Here is a 10,607-nt window from a genome sequence, read left to right as displayed (position 1 = left end):
AGCGTAGCAAAAGAGGGAGCAGGGGGCAAAAGCAGAACACCCGCCGCCAAGAGAGTTCGCCTGCTACTGGCCACCGCCACCTGGGACCGAGCACCCCAAAGGCAGCTTCAAGGAGTTCCCTGGCGTGGCAGTTCTTCAAACAATGTGCTGACGACAAGACCCGAGTAGTTTGCACGCTGTGCCATCAGAGCCTGAAGCGAGGCATTAACGTTCTGAACCTTAGCACAACCTGCATGACCAGGCATCTGCATGCAAAGCATGAACTGCAGTGGAGTAAACACCTTAAAAACAAGGAACTCACTCAGGCTCCCCCTGCTACCTCTTCTGCCTCTTCCTCCGCCTCGGGAGGAACTTTGGCACCTGCCGCCCAGAAAACAGAGGATGTACCACTAACACCACCACCTCCGTCACCAAGCATCTCCACCATGTCACACGGCAGCGTTCAGCTCTCAATTTCACAAACATTTGAGAGAAATCGTAAATTCCCACTAGGCCACCCTCGATCCCTGGCCCTGAATGCCAGCATTTCTAAACTACTGGCCTATGAAAGGCTGTCATTCAGGCTGGTGGACACAGATAGCTTCAAACAGCTCATGTCGCTTGCTGTCCCACAGTATGTTGTTCCCAGCCGCTACTACTTCTCCAAGAGAGCCGTGCCTTCCTTGCACAACCAAGTATCCGATAAAATCAAGTGTGCACTGCGCAACACCATCTGTGGCAAGGTCCACCTAACCACAGATACATGGACCAGTAAGCACGGCCAGGGACGCTATATCTCTCTAACTGCACACTGGGTAGATGTAGTGGTGGCTGGGCCCCAGGCGGAGAGTTCTTTGGCGCACGTCCTTATGCCGCCGAGGATCTCAGGGCAACATTCTTTGCCTCCTGTAGCCTCCTCCTCCTACTCGGCTTCCTCCTCCTCTTCTTCCACCTGCTCATCCAGTCAGCCACACACCTTCACCACCAACTTCAGCACAGCCCGGGGTAAACGTCAGCAGGCCATTCTGAAACTCATATGTTTAGGGGACAGGCCCCACACCGCGCAGGAGTTGTGGCGGGGTATTGAACAACAGACCGACGAGTGGTTGCTGCCGGTGAGCCTCAAGCCCGGCCTGGTGGTGTGCGATAATGGGCGAAATCTCGCCGCAGCTCTGGGACTAGCCGGTTTGACGCACATCCCTTGCCTGGCGCATGTGCTGAATTTGGTGGTGCAGAAGTTCATTCACAACTACCCCGACATGTCAGAGCTGCTGCATAAAGTGCGGGCCGTCTGTGCGCTCTTCCGGCGTTCACATCCTGCCACTGCTCGCCTGTCTGCGCTACAGCGTAACTTCGGCCTTCCCGCTCACCGCCTCTTATGCGACGTGCCCACCAGGTTGAACTCCACCTTGCACATGCTGGACAGACTGTGCGAGCACTGCGGAACAGCACCACTTCAACACCAATGACTGGGCCTCCATGTGAGACCTGTGTGCCCTGTTGCGCTGTTTTGAGTTCTCCACCAACATGGCCAGTGGCGATGACGCTGTTATCAGCGTTACAATACCACTTCTATGTCTCCTTGAGAAAACACTTAGGGCGATGATGGAAGAGGAGGTGGCCCAGGAAGAGGAGGAGGAAAAGGGGTCATTTTTAGCACTTTCAGGCCAGTCTTTTAGAAGTGACTCAGAGGGAGGTTTTTTAAAACAACAGAGGCCAGGTACAAATGTGGCCAGCCAGGGCCCACTACTGGAGGAGGAGGATGAGGATGAAGCATTTTCACAGCGGGGTGGCACCCAATGCAGCTCGGGCCCATCACTGGTGCGTGGAAACGGAGGACGATGACGATACGCCTCCCACAGAGGACAGCTTGTCCTTACCTCTGGGCAGTCTGGCACACATGAACGACGACATGCTGCAGTGCCTGCGCAACGACAGCAGAGTTGCCCACATTTTAACGTGTGCGGACTACTGGTTTGCCACCCTGCTGGATCCCCGGTACAAAGACAATGTGCCCACCTTACTTCCTACACTGGAGCGTGATAGGAAGATGCGCGAGTCAAAGCGCACGTTGGTGGACGCGCTACTGAGAGCATTCCCAAATGTCACACGGGAACAAGTGGAAACCCAAGGCGAAGGCAGAGGAGGAGCAAGAGGTCGCCAACGCAGCTGTGTCACAGCCAGCTCCTCTGAGGGCAGGGTTAGCATGGCAGAGATGTGGAAAAGTTTTGTCACCACGCCACAGCTAACTGCACCACCACCTGTTACGGAACGTGTTAGCAGGAGGCAACATTTCACTAACATGGTGGAACAGTACGTCTGCACACCCCTCCACGTACTGACTGATGGTTCGGCCCCATTCAACTTCTGGGTCTCCAAATTGTCCACGTGGCCAGAGCTAGCCTTTTATGCCTTGGAGGTGCTGGCATGCCTGGCGGCCAGCGTTTTGTCTGAACGTGTATTCAGCACGGCAGTGGGCGTCATTACAGACAAACGCAGCCGCCTTTTCACAGCCAATGTGGACAAGCTGACGTTCATAAAAATGAACCAGGCATGGATCCCACAGGACCTGTCCATCCCTTGTGCAGATTAGACATTTATAACTACCTCCCCTTAACCATATATTCTTGTACTCCAGGGCACTTCTTCATTCAATCCTCTTTTTTTTATTTTACCATTATATTGCGGGGCAACCCAAAGTTGAATGAACCTCTCCTCCGTCTGGGTGCTAGGGGCCTAAATATCTGACAGTGGTGGGTGACATGAAGCCTGATTCTCTGCTATGGGACCTATCTCCTCTGTCTGGGTGTCAGGGGCCTAAATAAGTAAAAGTGGCCTTCTCCATTGGTGTGTGACATGAAGCCTGATTCCCTGCTATGCGACCTCTCTCCTCTGTCTGGGTGCCGGGGCCTAAATATCTGAAAGTGGCCTTCTCCATCGGTGGGTGACATGAAGCCTGATTCTCTGCTATGGGACCTCTCTCCTCTGTCTGGGTGCCGGGGCCTAAATATCTGAAAGTGGCCTGTTCCAGTGGTGGGTGACATGAAGCCTCATTCTCTGCTATGGGACCTCTCTCCAATTGATATTGGTTAATTTTTATTTATTTTATTTTAATTCATTTCCCTATCCACATTTGTTTGCAGGGGATTTACCTACATTTTGCTGTCTTTTGCAGCCCTCTAGCCCTTTCCTGGGCTATTTTACAGCCTTTTTAGTGCCGAAAAGTTCGGGTCCCCATTGACTTTAATGGGGTTCGGGGCGAAGTTCGGGTCGAGTTCGGATCCCCAACCCGAACATTTTCGGGAAGTTCGGATGAACTTCTCGAACCCGAACATCCAGGTGTTCGCTCAACTCTACCGGAGAGCAAACCGCAGCAAGTGGACAGATCCGTCATGACCCGCAATGCAAGTCAATGGGGACGGATCAGTTTTCTCTGACACAATGTAAAACGTATCCATCGCCAATTGACTTTCAGTGTCGTTCATGAAGGATCCGTCTTGGGTATGTTACAGCTAATACAACCGAATCTGTTCATAACAGATTCAGATGGTTGTATTATCAGTAACGGAAGCATTTTTGCTGAGCCCTGTCAGATCCAGCAAAAACGCTATTGTGAATGTAGCCTAATTCAGTTTTATGTCACCTTTTGTTTTATTTTTCTTCACGTTATCCCAGTAGTAAGGAAGACAATAAAGAGGTTTTCCATCTTATTTTTTATTTGTGGAAACAACCTGGTCCCTGATAAAATATAAAAGTATTAAGACCCCTTTCACACGGGCGAGAATTCCATGCAGGTGCAATGCGTGAGGTGAACGCATTGCACCCACACTGAATCCGGACCCATTCACTTCAAAGGGGCTGTGCAGATGAGCGGCGATTTTCATGCATCGCTTGTGCGTTGCGTGAAAATCACAGCATGTTCTATATTGTGCGTTTTTCACGCAATGCAGGTCCCATAGAAGTGAATGGGGCTGCGTAAAAATCGCAAGCAAGTGCGGATGCGGTGCGATTTTCACGCATGGTTGCTAGGAGATGATCGGAATGGGCACCCGATCTTTATTATTTTCCCTTATAACATGGTTATAAGGGAAAATAATGGCATTCTTAATACAGAATGCTAAGTAAATTAGGGATTGAGGGGTTAAAAAAAAATTAAACTCACCTCATCCACTTGTTCGTGCAGCCCGTCTCGTCTTCTTTCTTCTTCTTTGAGGACCTAGGAGGAAAAGGTCCTTTGGTAACATCACTGCGCTCATCACATGGTCCATCACCGATCCCAAACCTGAACTTGTGTGAAGAAGTCCTTGTTCAGGTCTTGGTACCAAACATGCAGATTTTTCTCACGCGCATGCAAAACACATTAAAACACTTTGCACTCGCGCTGAAAAATCGTGCATTTTCCCGCAACCGCAACGCCTGTCTGAACCCAGCCTAACACTCACCTCACCTGTCCCCACCACTCCAATGCCAGCTCTCTTTCTCCCTGGGCTGCAGCCAGTTACATATTGTGGCTGCAGCGGTGACATCTCATTCACTGCTGCAGCCTATCAATGTCCTCAGTCAGAGGTGTATGATACTGACGTCAGTGATAGTCTGCAGAAGTGAATGGGATGTCACCGCTCAGCCACAATATGTAACTGGCTGCAGCCCATGGAGAGCAAGAGGTGCATTGGAGCAGAGAGGCCAGTGATAGTGAATGTAAGTGCTTTTATTATTTTATCAGGGCCCAGGCTGTTGCCATAAATAAAAAATGAAGTAAAAAAAAAACTTTAATTTGCTATGTGGTCCATACTATGAATGTGCCATTTGTGTGATATAGCATACGCAGAGATGTGTTCACTACCAGAAGTGTAGCTCATTTTACACTGACATTTTTCATTAATATTATGTCAGCGCTTAGTATGTACCACTACTAAAAAAAGTGTCAGTTATGTTGCTTAGGAGCAGTACCTGAATTAAAAATTTAATGTGGCAATTTTAGTGCTTTTTACTATGTTTGTCCCAGTTTTGCAATGCAATAAGTGTAAACCCAGTCTAAAAGAAAAAGTTAACAGCTCCATACAAGTCCATATTTTATATCTTTTTGCAAACTCAGTGAAATTGGGCACCTGATAATGACAGTCCTATTATCCGGCGCTTGTTTTCATAGCACAAAACTACAATACAGTGTGAAAATTCACTAGACCAGAAGCATGAGCAGCAACAAACCATTAGGCTGGGTTCACATCACGGTTTCATTTTCTGTTCTTCTGATCTGTCAGAAGAGCAGAAAAAAAAACAGATCCAGTTAAAAAAAATTTATCCTGAACAAAAAATGGATCCTGTAAAAAAACATCCTGAGGATCGTTTTTTTAAATGGGAAAAATAGTCCTGCATGCAGGACTTTTTTCCATCTAAAAAAAATGGATCTCAGATGGAAATGGCTAAAACGGATGCAAATTGTGCATAACAGATGCTTAAAATACAGGATCCTTCTTTTTTTTTGTTCTTCTGATGGATCAGAAGAACGGAAAATGAAACGGTGATGTTGAACGCAGCCTAAGAAAATTCCCCTGATTAAAAAAATAAATAAAAAAAACTAGCAATTTTTCGGCACCAGTCATATTCTGCCACTCTTTCCAAAACTGTTAAGGAAACCTAAATCTACATCTCTGCCATATGATCCCAATTCCAGAAAAGTTGGCGCACTGTGTAAAATGTAAACCAAACAGAATGAAATGATTTGCTAATCTGCTAGACCTGTATTTTATTCACAATAGTTCATAGAACTCGTATCAGATGCTGAAAGTGAGATATTTTACCATTTCATGAAAGAAAAATTAACTTGTTTAGAACTTATGTGATTTTACGTAACGCGGGTTCACATCAACGTTAGGAATTCCGTTATTGCTTCCCGTTATAAATAGGACTTTGTTTTTCCGTCCTGCATAACGGAACCCAGACGGATCCGTGATGCTTGCCCATGGACCTATATTAAGATGGATCAAAACGGAATGCCTCTAAAGGTTTCCATTTTGAATTTTGTTTGATTTTATAGCGTTGATGTGAACCTGCCCTTAGGGCTCTTTCACACTTGCATTCTTTTCTTCCGGCATAGAGTTCCGTCGTCGGGGCTCTCTGCCGGAAGAATCCTGATCAGTTTTATCCTAATGCATTCTGAATGGAGAGAAATCCGTTCAGGATGCATCAGGATGTCTTCAGTTCTGGACCGAAACGTTATTTGGCCGGAGAAAATACTGTAGCATGCTGCGCTTTTTGCTCCGGCCAAAAATCCTGAACACTTGCCGCAAGGCCGGATCCGGAATTAATGTCCATTGAAAGGCATTAATCCGGATCTGGCCTTAAGCTAAACGTCGTTTCGGCGCATTGCCGGATCCGACGTTTAGCTTTTTCTGAATGGTTACCATGGCTGCCAAGACGCTAAAGTCCTGGCAGCCATGGTAAAGTGTAGTGGGGAGCGGGGGAGCAGTATACTTACCGTCCGTGCGGCTCCCCGTGCGCTCCAGAGTGACGTCAGGGCGCCCCACGCTCATGGATGACGTGATCGCATGGAACACGTCATCCATGCGCATGGGGCGCTCTGACGTCATTCTGGAGCGCCCCGGGAGCCGCACGGACTGTAAGTATACTGCTCCCCCGCTCCCCACTACTACTATGGCAGCCAGGACTTTAATAGCGTTCTGGCTGCCATAGTAACACTGAACGCATTTTGAAGACGGATCCGTCTTCAAAATGCTTTCAGTTCACTTGCGTTTTTCCGGATCCGGCGTGTAATTCCGGCAAATGGAGTACACGCCGGATCCGGACAACGCAGGTGTGAAAGAGCCCTAATGTAGTAGCGAATTGCTCCTCCAACTGTTTTGTATGAGTACCACTTCCATTTCTAGCCTTTGCCCCTCTCCCAACTTTTTTGATCAAGCTCTAAATGAGCTTTTTTTTTTTTGTGTTCTATGATCCATTAAGAATAAAATATAAATCATTGCATTCTGTTTTATTTACATTTTAGGGTACTTTCACACTTGCGGCACAGGATTCCGACAGGCAGTTCTATCGCCGGAACTGCCTGCCGGATCCGGCAATCCGGACGCAAATGGATGGCATTTGTCAGACGGATCCGTCTGACAAAAGCATTGAAATACCGGATCCGTCTGTCCGGTGTCATCCAGAAAAACTTATCCGGTATTTATTTATTCTTTGCAATTTTAAAGGTCTGCGTATGCGCAGACTGGAAAACTGGATCCGTTTTGCCGGAACACTTTATGCCGGATCCGGCACTAATACAAGTGTTCAGTATTTTCTGGCAAGTGTTCAGTATTTTTGGCCGGAGAGAAAACGGCAGCATACTGCAGTATTTTCTCCGGCCAGAAAATGTAAGAGGGACTGAACTGAAGACATCCTGAACGGAATGCTCTACATTCAGAATGCACTAGGATAAAACTGATAATTTTTATCCTGTATTAAGCTCCTGTGACAGAACTCAACACCGGAAAAGAAAAACACTAGTGTGAAAGTACCCCTACACAGGGTACCAACTTCTTTGGAATTGCATTTCTTTATAGACTTGTTCTATAATTTGCCACTTAATATCATAACCACATTTCTTAAGGTGGCCATACTTTACAAACCTAATTGGCATGGGAGTGTCCCAGATTTTCCAGATGGCAGATGCCAGAAAAAAGATCCAACTGTTGGTTGTCATCTTTTTGTTTTCAGGAGAGATATACTGCTGACAGAGGTGGCTGCAGCGTACTCCATACTATACAGTTACAGCGCAATCATGCTTGCCTGAGCTGACTGTGTGTGTGGCTGGAAGGCATAGCTGTCAATCTACCAAGCATTTGACTGTCAATTATCTAAAGTTTAGAGATTTCATCCTGCTGCATTTTGCTGGTGGGTAAGAGGTTGCTCAGAGCTCACAGCAGAATCTAAGTTTTGTGGGCAGTATTACTAGGTATCTGTATTTTACATATTGTATTACAGTAAGTGTAAACAGTACATTGCTGTGAAATGTCAAAAGCAAGATGTTAGGCACGTAATGTTATAAATTAATGTTGTGACTTTTAGAATTCAGCAAAACATGTTTTATGTGATTGTTTTTTATGTAATGTTAGTATTTTTTTATTCTTATCAAACATGTTGGTTATATTTGTTTTTTATGTTATTTAATAAACATTTTAATTTAACAAAACATTTTCAGTGAGCTGGAGTTTGAATTCATATACTCAGTATATAGCCTGAATCTGCTAATACTTCCAGTGCTGCTTCTGAAGTTGTGCTGTGTTTAGAGGCCCCAGCATCAAAGTGTCATAATGCCACTCAACATTACACAGCTACACTTATTTTGAAACAGTGGAATTCATTTATAGCATATAAAAACACAAAGGGGAGATCGATCAGAACTAGTGTAAAGGAAAACTAACTTAGTTGCCCATATCAACCATATTCATAGTAGCATAGTGTGTAAGGATGAAAAAATACATTTGTCCATCCAGTTCGGCCTGTTTTCCTGCAAGTTGATCTAGAGGAAGACAAAAAAAAAACTGTGAGGTAGAAGCCAATTTTCCTAATTTTAGGGGGGAAAAAATCATTCCAGACTCCAATCAGAATAACTCCCTGGATCAACGACCCCTCTCTAGTATCTATAACCTGTAATATTATTACACTCCACAAATACAGCCAGGCCCCTCTTGAATTCTTTTAGTGAATTCACCATCACCATCAGAGTTCCATCTTTCATTTTTCAGAGCTCCTTTGAAAAATGAAAGGTGGAATCTGATAGGTTGCTATTGGCAACTAAGCTAGTTTTCCTGTAGACCAGTTTTGACAAATATACCCCAAAGTTATAGCTCACCATTAAAGTTATACCAGCAAAGGATCCCAGGAATGGGCTGCACATACTTTAGCCTAATGTAGATATAGCCACTTGTAATTGTACAGTCCTGCAGTTTAAATCAAGAACCCTTTATTTGAATGTAAAATCCACCATAATCAACTGTAAAAAAAACAACTGGTTACATGTGGATTAACCACCCTTAGTCATAGCATGATTGGATTGGTTTTGAAGAATTGGTTTTATGTGCAGCTTTGTCATGGCGAAATGCAATGAAGGGAATGCATGGTGGCATAGTGTCACGAGGGTGTCACGACCTATCGCTAACCCTGTTGTGCCTGGGGTCAGAAGGTCGCAGCGGGTGGCTACGCGCTCAGTTTCTCAAGGGATTGCTCCATAACCTAATGGTGAGAATGGATTCCGATCCAGGTTTTCCTGCTTAGGTTTGAGATCCTTTTTGTCCCATTTAGGAATCTGTAGCTTTTCCTTTCAGCTGTTCTCTGTCAGCCACTCCCAGCTACTATATATTCTCCCTTTCTGCTTCCCCTGTTGCCAGATACAGACCTTCTTTCCAGATCTTCTTGTCACCGCCAGTTCTGTGAGAAGGTCTGACAGACGTTCTTCTCTACCTCTTGTATGATGTTCATTGTTTTGGTTTCACTTTGTCATCTCCTTTCCTTCTGCCAGGTGTCACTTATTTAGACTAATCGTCTTCCTTTATATTTCCTCCCATACTGCCTCACTTTGCGGTTTAAACTACTTCCTGGATGAAGTGTTCACTGCTGGAGGCTGCTGCTGCTGTTTGCTCAGATAAGTCTTTTCCTTTATTGTGTTTCCTTGCTGGCTTGATTCTAGGTGACCCTGACTCCGTCCGTATTAAGTGCAGGGAGCCGGTGGTCGTGTCCCTCTCACTATTATAGGGTTTTCAGGTGTCACACAGTCTTAGGTACGTGGGCATGCAATCGTCTACTATTGAGACCCTTGCATGTGCATACAGGCTCGGACTGGCCCACAGGGGTACAGGGAAATCCCCCGGTGGGCCCCTGAGCAAGGTGGGCCCCTAGTCTCCCACCCCCTGCACAAGTGGCACATAACACAGTAGATTTACTGCACTACATACATATATTCAATGTACAGCACCTCAACCAGCCTATGTTCATATAAAAAACTTGTTAGATTATTTATTATATTTGAATGTATCTGTACGGTGGGCCCCTTATTGGACTGCGTATTTTTGTCATCCGATTGCCAGGAATAAACATTGCCCTTCTTATAGTCATCCGCATCGCGGTTCCATTTGGAGCGTTTTCCTTCCTCCATATCTGTACCGAAATTTTGTAATTGGGTAGACATTTTGTAACTGGGTGGATGCCATAGTGCTGTAAAGGAATTTCATTCCCCACCCCTAATGTCCTACCGTAGATCCAAAAGTATTAAAGATCAATTAGTCAAGGCTGACGTGGGGACTTCCAAAAAATTGAGACAGACAACATTGACAACAAATAGCACAGGATGTTTCCCATGCTTATCATGTGTAAACTGCAAACATATTGTAAAAGGTAGAAATTTTGTACATCCACAAACTGGGGTGACATACCCGATACGATATTATTTAACTTGCGACTCTAGTTACATCATTTATGTACTCACATGTCCATGTAATTTAATCTACGTAGGCGAGACTACCACTGATTTTAAGACACGGCTTAATAATCATCGTCTAAGCATAAGAAAAAAACGGCTTGACTTGCCAGTGTCTAAACACTTTACGGACCTCAAACACCCTGAAAGAGATCTC

The sequence above is a fragment of the Bufo bufo genome, chromosome 8 (genome assembly GCF_905171765.1).
Source record: "Bufo bufo chromosome 8, aBufBuf1.1, whole genome shotgun sequence".
Taxonomy (NCBI): Eukaryota; Metazoa; Chordata; class Amphibia; order Anura; family Bufonidae; genus Bufo; species Bufo bufo.
This window is presented reverse-complemented; position numbering follows the sequence as displayed.